Source organism: Dasypus novemcinctus, chromosome 24, assembly GCF_030445035.2.
Source record: "Dasypus novemcinctus isolate mDasNov1 chromosome 24, mDasNov1.1.hap2, whole genome shotgun sequence".
Taxonomy (NCBI): Eukaryota; Metazoa; Chordata; class Mammalia; order Cingulata; family Dasypodidae; genus Dasypus; species Dasypus novemcinctus.
Window position 1 is genome coordinate 25508654 of NC_080696.1, and position 11714 is coordinate 25520367.

Here is an 11714-nt window from a genome sequence, read left to right on the forward strand (position 1 = left end):
ATCAATTGAGTAACCTGGACAACATACACCAAGTCTGAAAGGATGTTTATGGACTCTGGTATGTCTTGCAAAGCAGTAAGTACTGCTATTAATTCGGCATGCTGAGCTGAAAATCCAGGAGTAGGAATTTTCTTAGTTTTATATCCAGTATACCCAACTGTGCCATTTCTAGATCCATCAGTAAAGATTATGGGGGCATTTGGTTGAAACTTAGTTGTGCTAGGTAAAATCCATTGAGTGTTTTAATGAATTGTAATATATGATTTTTAGGGTAATGGTTATCTATCTGTCCAATATAATCATGAAAGGCTATTTGCCATTGTAAGTGATTTTATAGGCAAGCCTCAATTTCCTTGCACAAAAGTGGAAGAATGACATGAGAAGGGTCCTGTCCGTGAAGGGCATGAGTGCATTCATGACATTTAAGTATAATCTGGGCCATAAAGTCCACATAAGGAGATAAATTTTTAGCAATACTGTTAGGTAAAAATATCCATCCTACAATATGATCTTGTTGCAAAGGAGTCCCATGGGGGAGTGTAAGGAAGGCAAGATAATCAATTGGCAGTGGCTGTTCGGAATTAATGTGCTCAACTTGGGCACTTCGAATTTTTTTCTCTATTCTTTTTTTTTAAGATTTATTTATTTATTTATCTCCCCTCCCCCCCCCCCCCCATCCCGATTGTCTGTTCTCTGTGTCTGTTTGCTGCATCTTCTTTGTCTGTTTCTGGTGTCAGTGGCATGGGAATCTGTGTTTTTTTTTGTTGCGTCATCTTGTTGTGTCAGCTCTCCATGTGGGTGGCACCATTCCTGGGTAGGCTGCACTTTCTTTTGCTCTGGGTGGCTCTCTTTATGGGACACACTCCTTGCATGTGGGGCTCCCCTGTGTGGGAACACCCCTGTGTGGCATGGCACTCCTTGCACACATCAGCACTGTGCATGGGCCACATGGGCCAAGGAGGCCTGGGGTTTGAACCGCGGACCTCCCATGTGGTAGATGGATGCCCTAACCACTGGGCCAAGTCCACCACCTCCTCTATTAGTTTTAATTCCTGTTCTGCTTCTCTCATTAGAATCCAGGGGCAGTTTAATTGAAGATTTCCTCATAGTAGGGAAAAAAGATTAGACAGTCCATATGTGGAAATGCCCACTTTAGGCCTCAGCCAATTTATATCTCCTAATAATTTCTACAGGTCACTGGAAGTTTTAATAGAATCCCTACAAATCTGAACCTTCTGAGGCTTAATTGTAATTTTATTAACAATAGTCCCAAGATTAGAAATGGGAGTAACATTTTGAATTTTCTCAGGGGCAAGTTTTAACCCTGCTGCAGTTAAGCTCTTTTCTAGGGCCTGATATGCTAAAACTAGAGTCTGGGGAGAGAGAGCAGCACACCATATATCATCCATGTAATGCATAATATAACAAGAAGGAAAAGCCAGTCTGACTGGATTTAAGTCTTTAGCAAAATTTTGACATCTGGCCGGTCTATTAAGCATTCCTTGAGGAAGATATTTCCACTGAAACTGTTTCATAGGTTCTTTGTTATTGAAAGAAGGCACTGAGAATGCAAATATCTCACAGTCTTGGGGACCAAAGGTATTGTAAAGAAACAATCCTTTAAACCAATAACAGGTGGTCAGCTATGAGGGATCATAACTCATGTGGGCAAACCTGCCTGCAGTGCACCCATAGGTTGAATGTCTGCATTTACTGCTCAGAGGTCTGTTAAAAGCATCCATTTGCCTGATTTTTTCTTAATAGGAAGCACAAGAGAGTTCCAAGGACTAAAAGATTCTTCAATATGCCCCTTATCTAACTGTTCATTAACTAATTTATGGAGTGCCTCCAATTTTTCTTGGGTTAATGGCCACTGTTCAACCTAAACTAGAGAGGTTGTAGTCCATTTAAGAGGAATGGGTTTGGGTGGTTCAAGGAGGCTAGACTGAGCAGTGGCCATTATGGAAAAGGTGGATATCCTAATTCTTCATGATTACCATGAGCTGTGGGAGCTATTGGTTTAACAATTCCCTGGTGGTGCTTACCCAATCCTAACCCTAGAACATGCCCTTGTTTCCTCATTAATTGTTGACTTTGTTTACTATATTGGCTAACCTGGGGAATAGAAATTTCAGCCAGCCATTGTTCTAAAAGATCATGTCCCCAGAGTTTAATAGGTAAGTCTGCAACATACAGTTCAAGGGTGTCATGCTACCCATCAGGTCCCAGACAATGAAAATTTGCCCACTCTGTTTTAAACCTCTGGGAGTACCAAGTCCCACAAGAGAAATAGATGCATCTTGTAATGGCCAAGCAGAGGGCCAATGGTTAGAACTAATAGAAATATCTGTTCCAGTATCAAAAAGTCCTTTAAATCATTTGTTCTGAATGGTTACTTCACAAAAGAGATAAGATTCTAAAATTTTTTCAGTTAAGAATACTGCTTTTCCTGCATTTCCAAAACCATTTTTCCCTCAGACTTTCTTATTAGCTCCTACAGGAACATAAGGGGGCAACAACAATTGTGCTATGTGATCTCCAGTATGAGCTTTCCATGGAACTGAGGTAGATGTGATAACTTGAATCTCTCCTTGATAGTCACAATCAATTACTCCTCTATGCACACTAACTCCCCGGGAGTTGAGACTGCTCCTCCTGAGGAAAAGTCCGACCATGCCAATTGGTAAAAGTCCCCTTATTCCCATTTTTACACAGATGGGGGAATCCCCTGGAAGCAAGATAACAGGTTCTGCCATAGGGATATCTATGGCTGTGCTTCCTGCTGTGTCAGAGGATAAGTCAAGGGCACTGCAGAGTATTGGGGAGTGCCAGGATTGCTCTGCTGAACTGGGAAAGCTCCCTTTTAGAAGAGGGCTTGGAGTGGGCTCTGCTGGAAGTTTCCTGACAAGGGAGTACCATTCTTAAGATAATTAGACCAACATTGGCTAACCCAGTGATTTCCTTTACCACAGGGGGGGCACAGTTCAAATGGTTTCCGAGCAGAAATATTCCAGAGAACCTCTTATTGATTTTCATTTCTGCCATAGCCTGAGTCATCATAGTAGCACAGTGGCCCTCCATCCATACATCCTGGCACAATTTAATATATACAGTCAAATTCAATGGTATCAGCAGCTTCTAAATTATTGACCTGTTTTTTGATAGCCTCTTGTAACTGAGTAATAAAGTCCGAGTAAGGTAATTTAGGTCCTTGTAATATTTTTTTAAATGACACCAAAGGCTGGCCTTTAGCCTCAATTTTTTCCCAGGCCCTTAAGCAACAGTAACAGATCTGTGTGATGGCTTGATCACTCATTGTTAACTGCTGACCTGCTCGCACCCAATTCCCCACCCTCAATAACTGATCTGAGGAAATGGGGATATTATGCACCCTTTTATGAGCAGCCTGAGTCTCTGCATGATCTGTCCACCAGATTTTGAATTATGAAACCTCTCCAGACCCTAGGCTGATGCATGCTAATGCAGACCAGTCAGCGGGGATCAGCCTAGAGCCTTCAGCAAGTCCCTGCATGGTACCATAGGTAAAAGGAGAATTTGGACCATATTGTTGCACTGCTACTTTTAACTCTTTGAAAATTTTAAATGAGAAGGGTTCATGAGTGAACTCATAAACTCCATTCAGAGTTTGAGGATGCACTCCTGGAGCTACTCTCTCTCATATGGTGACCAGAAAAGCCATTTGAATTTCCTCCAAGTCATCCTCCTTTCTAACCTGTAAAATGCCTTGTTGTAAAGCTGACAACTTTGGCTGAATGTCTCTGGGCATAGGAGGGGGAGGAGGTGTCACTTGGGGGGGAAGGTGACTTTTTAAAGTCAGTTAATGAAGGAGCTGATGGCAAAATAACTTTAGATTTAGTATCATCAAAAAAACTCAGTTGGAGGAACTTCCTCACTTTCTCTATTTTCATTTTTCTCTTCTTCATCTTCTGTTTGCAAAGGTTCAAAACAAATTTAATAATTGTCCAATTGGACCAAATAGTAACAGGGAGTGGAACAGCTTATACATGTAATTTTTCTAACTCTTTTCCTACTCTTTCCCAGTCTTCTAGTTATAAACTTCCTACTTCTGGGAACCATGAGCAATATTTTTCTATAATCTGTAAATGTTCTAAAATACAAAACTTGCTGGCCTCAGCTCCTCCTGCCTTGAGGAGTTGTTTGAGGAGACAGATATATGGGAGAGATTTTCTTGAACTGTCCCCATTTCCCATCATAACCCTGCTAGAATACCCAAAAGTGTCCTTACTCACCGAGGACTTGGAAGGCCTTCTAAACCACTCAGGGCTCTACACTGTGGCAACACCTTTAATTTCACTTGAAGTGATTTTTCTTCCCTTTGTGCCCCACATTGGGTTCCAGGGTGGGAGGTGCAGAGAGAAGTAGGCTGTGGCACAAGTGAGAGAGTAAGGGTTAGGCTCCCCCACAGACTGGGGAAGTTCCTGAAGTGAGGAGTAGGGCTGGAACCCTGCCATTTGTCCTTATCCCACCATGGCTGCAGCTGAGGCTGGATCATGGCTCTAGGTTTGGGGCTTCACCCCTATTCCACCTTTGGCCTGGCCCATGTGACTTCAGCACCCATGGCTGAGCCTCTCCTCCAATCCCACAAAGGGGATTCTCAGCTTTTCTGGGCTCTGCTGGAACTAATCCCATTGACTCCCCATTTTTCTTATTTTCTGGGATTTTATTTTGCAGGGATGGGACAGATAGAGGTGGTTTAATTCCTCTTACCCATGTGCTTCAAAATCCTGACCAAGAGGGGCTTGGGTGCCTCCCCCATGGCAGGTAGTGGGGCCTAGTGCACCCATGTGACATAACCTGCAGTTGGGGAGAACAGGTTTTTGGCACTCAAAGAAGTGGCCTGCACCCCTGCCCCCATGCACCCTGGACCTTACCCCGCTGGGGGCCTGCAACTGCCCAGTTCATGCACTTGTGACATAACCCTCAGGGCAGGCCTGGAATGGGGGCTACAGGAACTTAATCAGGGTGGCCTCACTCCTGTAGCCAGGTCTGTGGGCTGGCTGTGCCCCTGGGATGGCAGCCCCGGGGCAGGACAAAGAGGCTTCAGGAGATAAGGAGCTGATCAGCACCAAAAGTCCTGAAAAAATAAATAAATAAAAAATCAACAAGTCTATATGATAGTAGCTGCAGAATACTTTTTAAAAAAACTGCAAAGGTACGTCTTTACAGAAATATAATGACACATATACTTAATTTGACATGAATGTGTGTCATAAATATATTTAAATGACATCAGACAAATATAGATAAATAATGAGCTCCATACTTATAAATTTGAGAATTTAGGAATCTTTATATGCACAGGAAAATAGAAAAGACTGGGGAATTTTAATTTTGAGGATTGAGTTTATGTTTTCATGATGACCACAATGATATTGTCCAGATATACCTAGTGTTGATTTAATAAAACACTATAACTAATATTAATAAGCATATTAAAATATATAATTAAATTAATGAAAGCTAGGTTTTCCTTACATTTAGACTGTGTTTTGGCATCAAGAGAAATGTTTAAAAAGGGCAAAATATAAAATCCAGGAATAAGATACATGAAAGATCATTAACAATATGAAATAACATAATCACATTTCTCTTGTTATCAAATATTTTAATTCAGAATTTTATAGCACTATTTAACATTTAAATTTGATAAAAATCTATTAAAATGATTATAATCACTGTTGATATGATCAATAATTTAGTCCTAATTTGATTTTTCCTTTGACCTTCTGTAGTTATACTTACCAACACATTTTGAAAAGCAAGATTTTATCAAACAATTCTAATTTCAGGAATATATCATAATGATTGGTTCACATGTCTTCAACACATAACTAATTTGGAATACATAAGCATGAGAATTTATCTAAGTGACATAAAAATATTTCAAATTAATAAGAAGGCATTACTTTGCAGTCATTAAAAGACAACTCTGATATCAGCATATCTGTGTTCAAGTGTCACATTTACTCCACACTTGGTGGTCTTAGATAAGAAATGTGAGAAAATTAAAGGAGATAATAAATATAAAATCCTTAATTCCATTCCAGCTTATACAAATTTATTAGTAATACTCAGTTAATAACAATATGTAATAATTGTAAAATGTTATTGATATTACTGCTTATTGTTAATGTTGTATTGTTAATAAAATAATACATTATGAAGAAAGATATTAAAGAAATCCCCCAGAAAAAAATGACTAGATATTTCAGAAACAATGTTGTTTAGGATATAATGCTTATGAAAAAGGAACGTGTGAGACCACAGATGGCAGTGCTGGTAGATGCAATCAAAATAGGGAAGAGGGCAAATTCTATCTCTGCCATCATGACATATTTTTCTTCATGATATCTCTGAGCAAGCACTGGGATATGACCATCATACACAAAATAGTGAATCAGATTCTGAAGGATTACTGAGAGTGATCCCTGAAGCTAATGTCTTTTTTTGAGCATTTACTTGTGACATACATATTGCCTTGAGGAGATGAAAGTAGGTTTAATAATTTCATAAAGAGTTCCAAAATGATACTAAGAGTAAGGATGATTGTCATTGTAGGACATTGGATATTTTATTGTTAAAATGAGGAAAAGAGGGAAACGGACTTTGGCCCAGTGGTTAGGGCATCCGTCCACCATATGGGAAGTCTGCGGTTCAAACCCCGGGCCTCCTTGACCCGTGTGGAGCTGGCCATGCGCAGTGCTGATGCGTGCAAGGAGTGCCGTGCCATGCAAGAGTGTCCCCCGCGTGGGGGAGCCCCACGCGCAAGGTGTGCGCCCGTGAGGAAAGCCGCCCAGCGTGAAAAGAAAGAGCAGCCTGTCCAGGAATGGCGCCGCCCACATTTTCCGTGCCGCTGATGACAACAGAAGCGGACAAAGAAACAAGAGGCAGCAAATAGACACCAAGAACAGACAACCAAGGGAGGGGGGAAATTAAATAAATAAATAAATCTTTAAAAAAAAAAATGAGGAAAAGAAAATGGTGGTATTATTGTTAAAAGAAAAAAGATCATGCAATTTAGAATATCAATGAAATTTGATCAAAACATTCTGATCACTACCAATGATTTGTCAGGTGGTTGAATAAGTTTAGTCAGTTGTTTTGTTCCATTTTTCCTTTTCATGTTTCCCATTTCTTTCCTTTCTCAGCTGCAGTGAGATTCATTGTCTGGCAGTTACATTACTCTTAATACCCTATGAGTGGTTACACAGCTGAGTAGTTTATGGATATGATCCTCCCTCCAAGTCAGAGGGAGCCATTATTTTTATTTTTTATTTTTAGTCTTGGTCCACTAGAGAGAGTCCCACTTCCATCTTGTTTTCATTTTTATTAGCTATCTTCAGATAAGTCATCTGTCTTGAGTATGGCAAGGAAATTGAACAAAATTATTAAACAGTTTATACAACAAGAAATAAACAGATATAGAATAATAATCACAACTAAAAGCATAAGTTCAAATCAAACTAGTTGTCTTCATATTCCATTAAAACAAGAACCTTGTTTAGGAAGGTCTGGCCATTGAAATGTTTGAGCCTGACTTATATTATAAAATACCTTAACTTGGTTCTTCAAAATATTTAGGTTATTTGCATGTGTTGTCAGAAATAATGACATAAATGCAACATTGTTCATGCAGAGCCAAGGTATCTGGAGTCTGTCTGCATAGCAAGGCCACTGGTACTAGGCTGTAGCCTTAAGCCTGAGGAGCCCAAAGTACATTGACAATGTTGTTAAAGCTGTTTCATAACTTTAGGCATATTTATAGCTGTTCACTCCAAGTCATATGTTCTTAGGGAAGATGATGGTGCACATGAAAGAGTGGGAATCTGTAGTAAGGTAGGTCAAAGGATTGGGACTATTATGCCTCTTTTGTCCATTGGAGACTTGATATACAGAAGATCCTGTGAGCTTTTTGACAGGAATCTCGGGTAGAACAAGATATGTAAGATCACAGGACCCAGTCCAATTTACAGGTAGGTAACAAAAGCATGCAGTTATCTGCAGTTTACAAATGGGATATAAAATAGCTCATACAATAAACAGGAGCAGAATCTAATAATGCATGAGTGTGCTATAGTTTTCTATCAAAATCCAAAGTTCTTATATATAGTCTCCCTCCTTTTGATAAAAGATGACCATAAAAAGATATTCTTGTTCATAAAATAAGGCTGTTTTCATTAGATTTGGCCTAAGTGTATACATTTGTACAACAAGAATGGTGTTTTACCATATAGGCATTTTTAAGTCTGGTCTCCTAGAAGTTTTCATAAGGAATCTTTTATTGGACTTTGAAAAGCCTCCTGAGGCTAGGAAGGCAAGACAAAAATTCAACACCAGAGTTCACCCACAGTTTGCCAATACATTTGGGTGAATTTCTCTTTCTTATAGTCAGAGAAAATAAAAAAATATTTGCCAGAAATTACCTTCTTTACTGACCTATAAGGTTGGGTACCCAAGAGGAAGGTACCAGACCAGATTTTCCACAAGAGTTTTGAAAGCATTGGCTCCAAAATGTCAAATTTAATGTTTTAAAATTCTCTGGTCATATGTGAGTAATTGAGCATCATTTTCAAACATGACATTCCAGTCAAAGCCTTGGTAATATAACCAATGTCTTCAATTATGTCCTGTTAATTAGGAGTACAGATACTGATTAAACCTATGCAAATAATTACAGTGCTGTAAAAATAAAAATATTTAATAAGAGTTTCAAAAACTAGAAAAGTCAGGCAGAAAGAAAAGAAATGTTTTATGGGGAAGCAGATGTCGCTCAAGTGATAGAGCTTCCACCTACCGTATGGGAGGGCCTGAGTTTGATCCCTGGGGGCTCCTGTTGAAAAATAAGAAGAGAAAGCATGCCTGCATGGCTCACCACATGGTGACCCAGTGCCTACATGAGTGCCCACATGAGTGGCCATGTGAATACCTGGGTGGTGAGCCAGTGCCCTGCACAAGTGAGTCACAAAGCAAGATGATGATGCAATAAAAGAGAGACAAGGGGAGAGTCAAGGTGAAGCACAGCAGAAACCAGGAACTGAGGTGGTGTAATTGGCAGGGCTACTGGCCACATCCAATTTACAGGATAAGTCAGGGTCCAACCCTCTTACTGTCTGAGCCTGTGACATTGCCATCTTTACTTCTGCTGGGGGTCTTACCATTCCCATGCATGACCCTTCCTGATTAACACATACAATGGTTTTAATATCTGAACTAAATGAGGGATGAAGGGTCTCCAGTAGCTGAACAACCCCAGAATAACCATTAATTGTTTTGGAGTTTGTGGTGTGGGAAAATATTACACTTTAATAGTACTTGAGAAATTGACAGAACAGCAGGGACCTTGCAGCTTGTCCCAATTTTTTGCCTATCCCAGACTCTTATGATATCATTGTCTCTGATGCTTCCTTTAACTCTAAAAGAGAATTACTGCTTAAAATAATATCATTAGTATGATGATATAGGGTTAAAGCCACAGGTTTTCTCCAACCAGCCAGATCCTTCACCATGAGGCCAGGACAGATGATTGAGCTATGCATATAACCCATTGTTGGACTTCCCATCTAAAGGTGAATGCAGGAAGGCTAGTCTTTCTTAAGGAGGGACTAAGGAAAGCCTTAGTTAGATCAAAAGCAACATTATTTGGGAATGTTTCATACAGCAGTAGTGTTAATGTAATTTATGATAATCTACTGTTATGTACCACTCTTAGTAGCATCCAAGGGCCACTCTATTTAACCACAGAACTACATCTTCAGCAGAGGTGGAATAAATCAAATAATAGGAGCCAAAGCATCCACTTCTTAATTACGAAGCAGACAGGTTGTTTCTGAGACATATAACATCTTCAAAATATTTTACGTCATGATTATCAATACACCTTTCTCTAATGTTATGCAGAAAACATTAAGTTTCTAGGAATTTTTAAAAAATCTTTAAGTATGTGAATATTTTCCTCATAAAATTTGATTAAAAGAAGGTTGAAAAATCCCTTTCAATTTTATAACAGTTTTCTGGGAAAATAACATTGGCTTAGGTACACAGCTTTTTTGCAAAACAAAACAAAACAGAATGGTCAAAATCCTACCCCAGTGAGCTGTTTTGGAATCTACAGAGCAGGAGACTGCAGGGCATTTTCCAGGAAAAGCATGGCAAAGAGGCAAAGAACCAAAGGGAAAACCATGACTTGCTCACCCCTGTGGCTGGAAACAGCAGGCAATTAAGACCCTCAAGACAAATAGCTTGTGTGGAAACACTGGTTTGCACCAGCCAGCTGAGTAGAAGGGATCACTCTTTAGGTGGAAAAAGGGTCTGGCAAAGGGTGAAGAGTGGTTTCCATGCACCTAACTTGCCCAGACCTTGAAAAATATTAGAAGTCCAAGTCATCTTACAAAAAGGGAGGAAGAAGAGCCAGGTAAGCTTTCAAAAGACTATTTAGTCCATAGAGCTACTCTAGCACAGTGGGTAAATTCCTGCATTGCATGTAGAAGGTCACTGTTTCACATCCCAGTATCTCCTAAGAAAAGGAATACAGAAAGAGATAAGGCACACAAGCCAGTACCTTATGGCAGGGTACTTATTGACTGACACTCTGTTTTCTTTTACAGATTTTTGGATATTTTTTCTTTTCTTTTTTTTTGTTTTTCATTTATTTCCTTAACTAGAACTGGATGCATCACCTGCAGAGGGCAGGCTGCAGGGTGATTAACTGATGAGCACAAGCCACCTGAGAAGGTCCCTGGGGTCCTAAATAGGAAGTATGGTTTTCCTGAGTTGTTCCATTATTTCTGATGTGTTTCTTGTTTGTTCTTTTCCCTTTCTTTGTTTCTTGATTTCTTTTAATTATTCTTTCAACCTACATTATTTCTCCTTTCCTTCATTTTCAAATCTTCTGACTTCTGTTGTTTTTCTTTTGTTCCATCACTTCTCATTGGTATTCACTTTTTCTTTATCTCTCTCTCTCTTTTCCCCTTTTATTCTCTTCTTGTCTGCCTAACCTTTTATTTCATTCATTTTTTCTCTCCTTTCTCTCTCATTTTATTTTGTTCTACTCACTTGTTCTTCCTTTTAATTCATTCTATTTTCTCTCTTTTGCTTCTTGTTTTTTTATTTAACCTTTTTTATTCTTATTCCTTTGTATTATTGTGAATTTTTACTCAAATTACTTAGTTTCCTAGCAATTGTATGGTTCTCATTCTTCCTTTTATATATTATTATTATTACTATTATTCTACTTCTACTCTTATCAATCTCATTCCTTTACATTGATCCAAATATTTTTCTTAAAGGGAACAAAGACTATTACACGGATATACTATAAAAGGTACCAAGTATCATAAAGTAACCGTAGAGAAGAAAGAGAAGCTAAGTAATCTAATAAGCCCACAAGATAAACAGATACCTAGACACCAACAAAAATATACAATGCATACTAAAAAGAAGACATGGTGCAGTCTGACAAACAAACTAAAAAATATCAGGATGTGTAGAACATGGAACAACTAATCAAGGATGTCCAAACAAATATCTAGAATCAAGTTAATGAATTAAAGGGAGGCATATAGGATATTAAAAAGACACTAGGTCACAGCAAGTGCCCGTATGGGCAAAATCTATAAGGTGGAAGTGAGCTGTTGTGCAGTGAAGGGATATGATAGGCGTGTAGGTATACTATT

The 11714-nt window shown here is 39.0% G+C and overlaps 1 long non-coding RNA gene across 1 annotated transcript; it reads right to left on the reverse strand.

Annotated features, from left to right (window-relative positions):
- Positions 1-4278: 4278 nt before the first annotated feature.
- LOC131275843 (uncharacterized) lies at positions 4279-8942 on the reverse strand. Its single transcript, XR_009183307.2, has 4 exons — positions 8837-8942; positions 8479-8669; positions 4914-5116; positions 4279-4405 (listed from the first exon to the last, which is right to left on the reverse strand). It is a non-coding gene; the product is annotated as an uncharacterized lncRNA (long non-coding RNA).
- Between the last annotated feature and the right edge of the window lie 2772 nt (positions 8943-11714).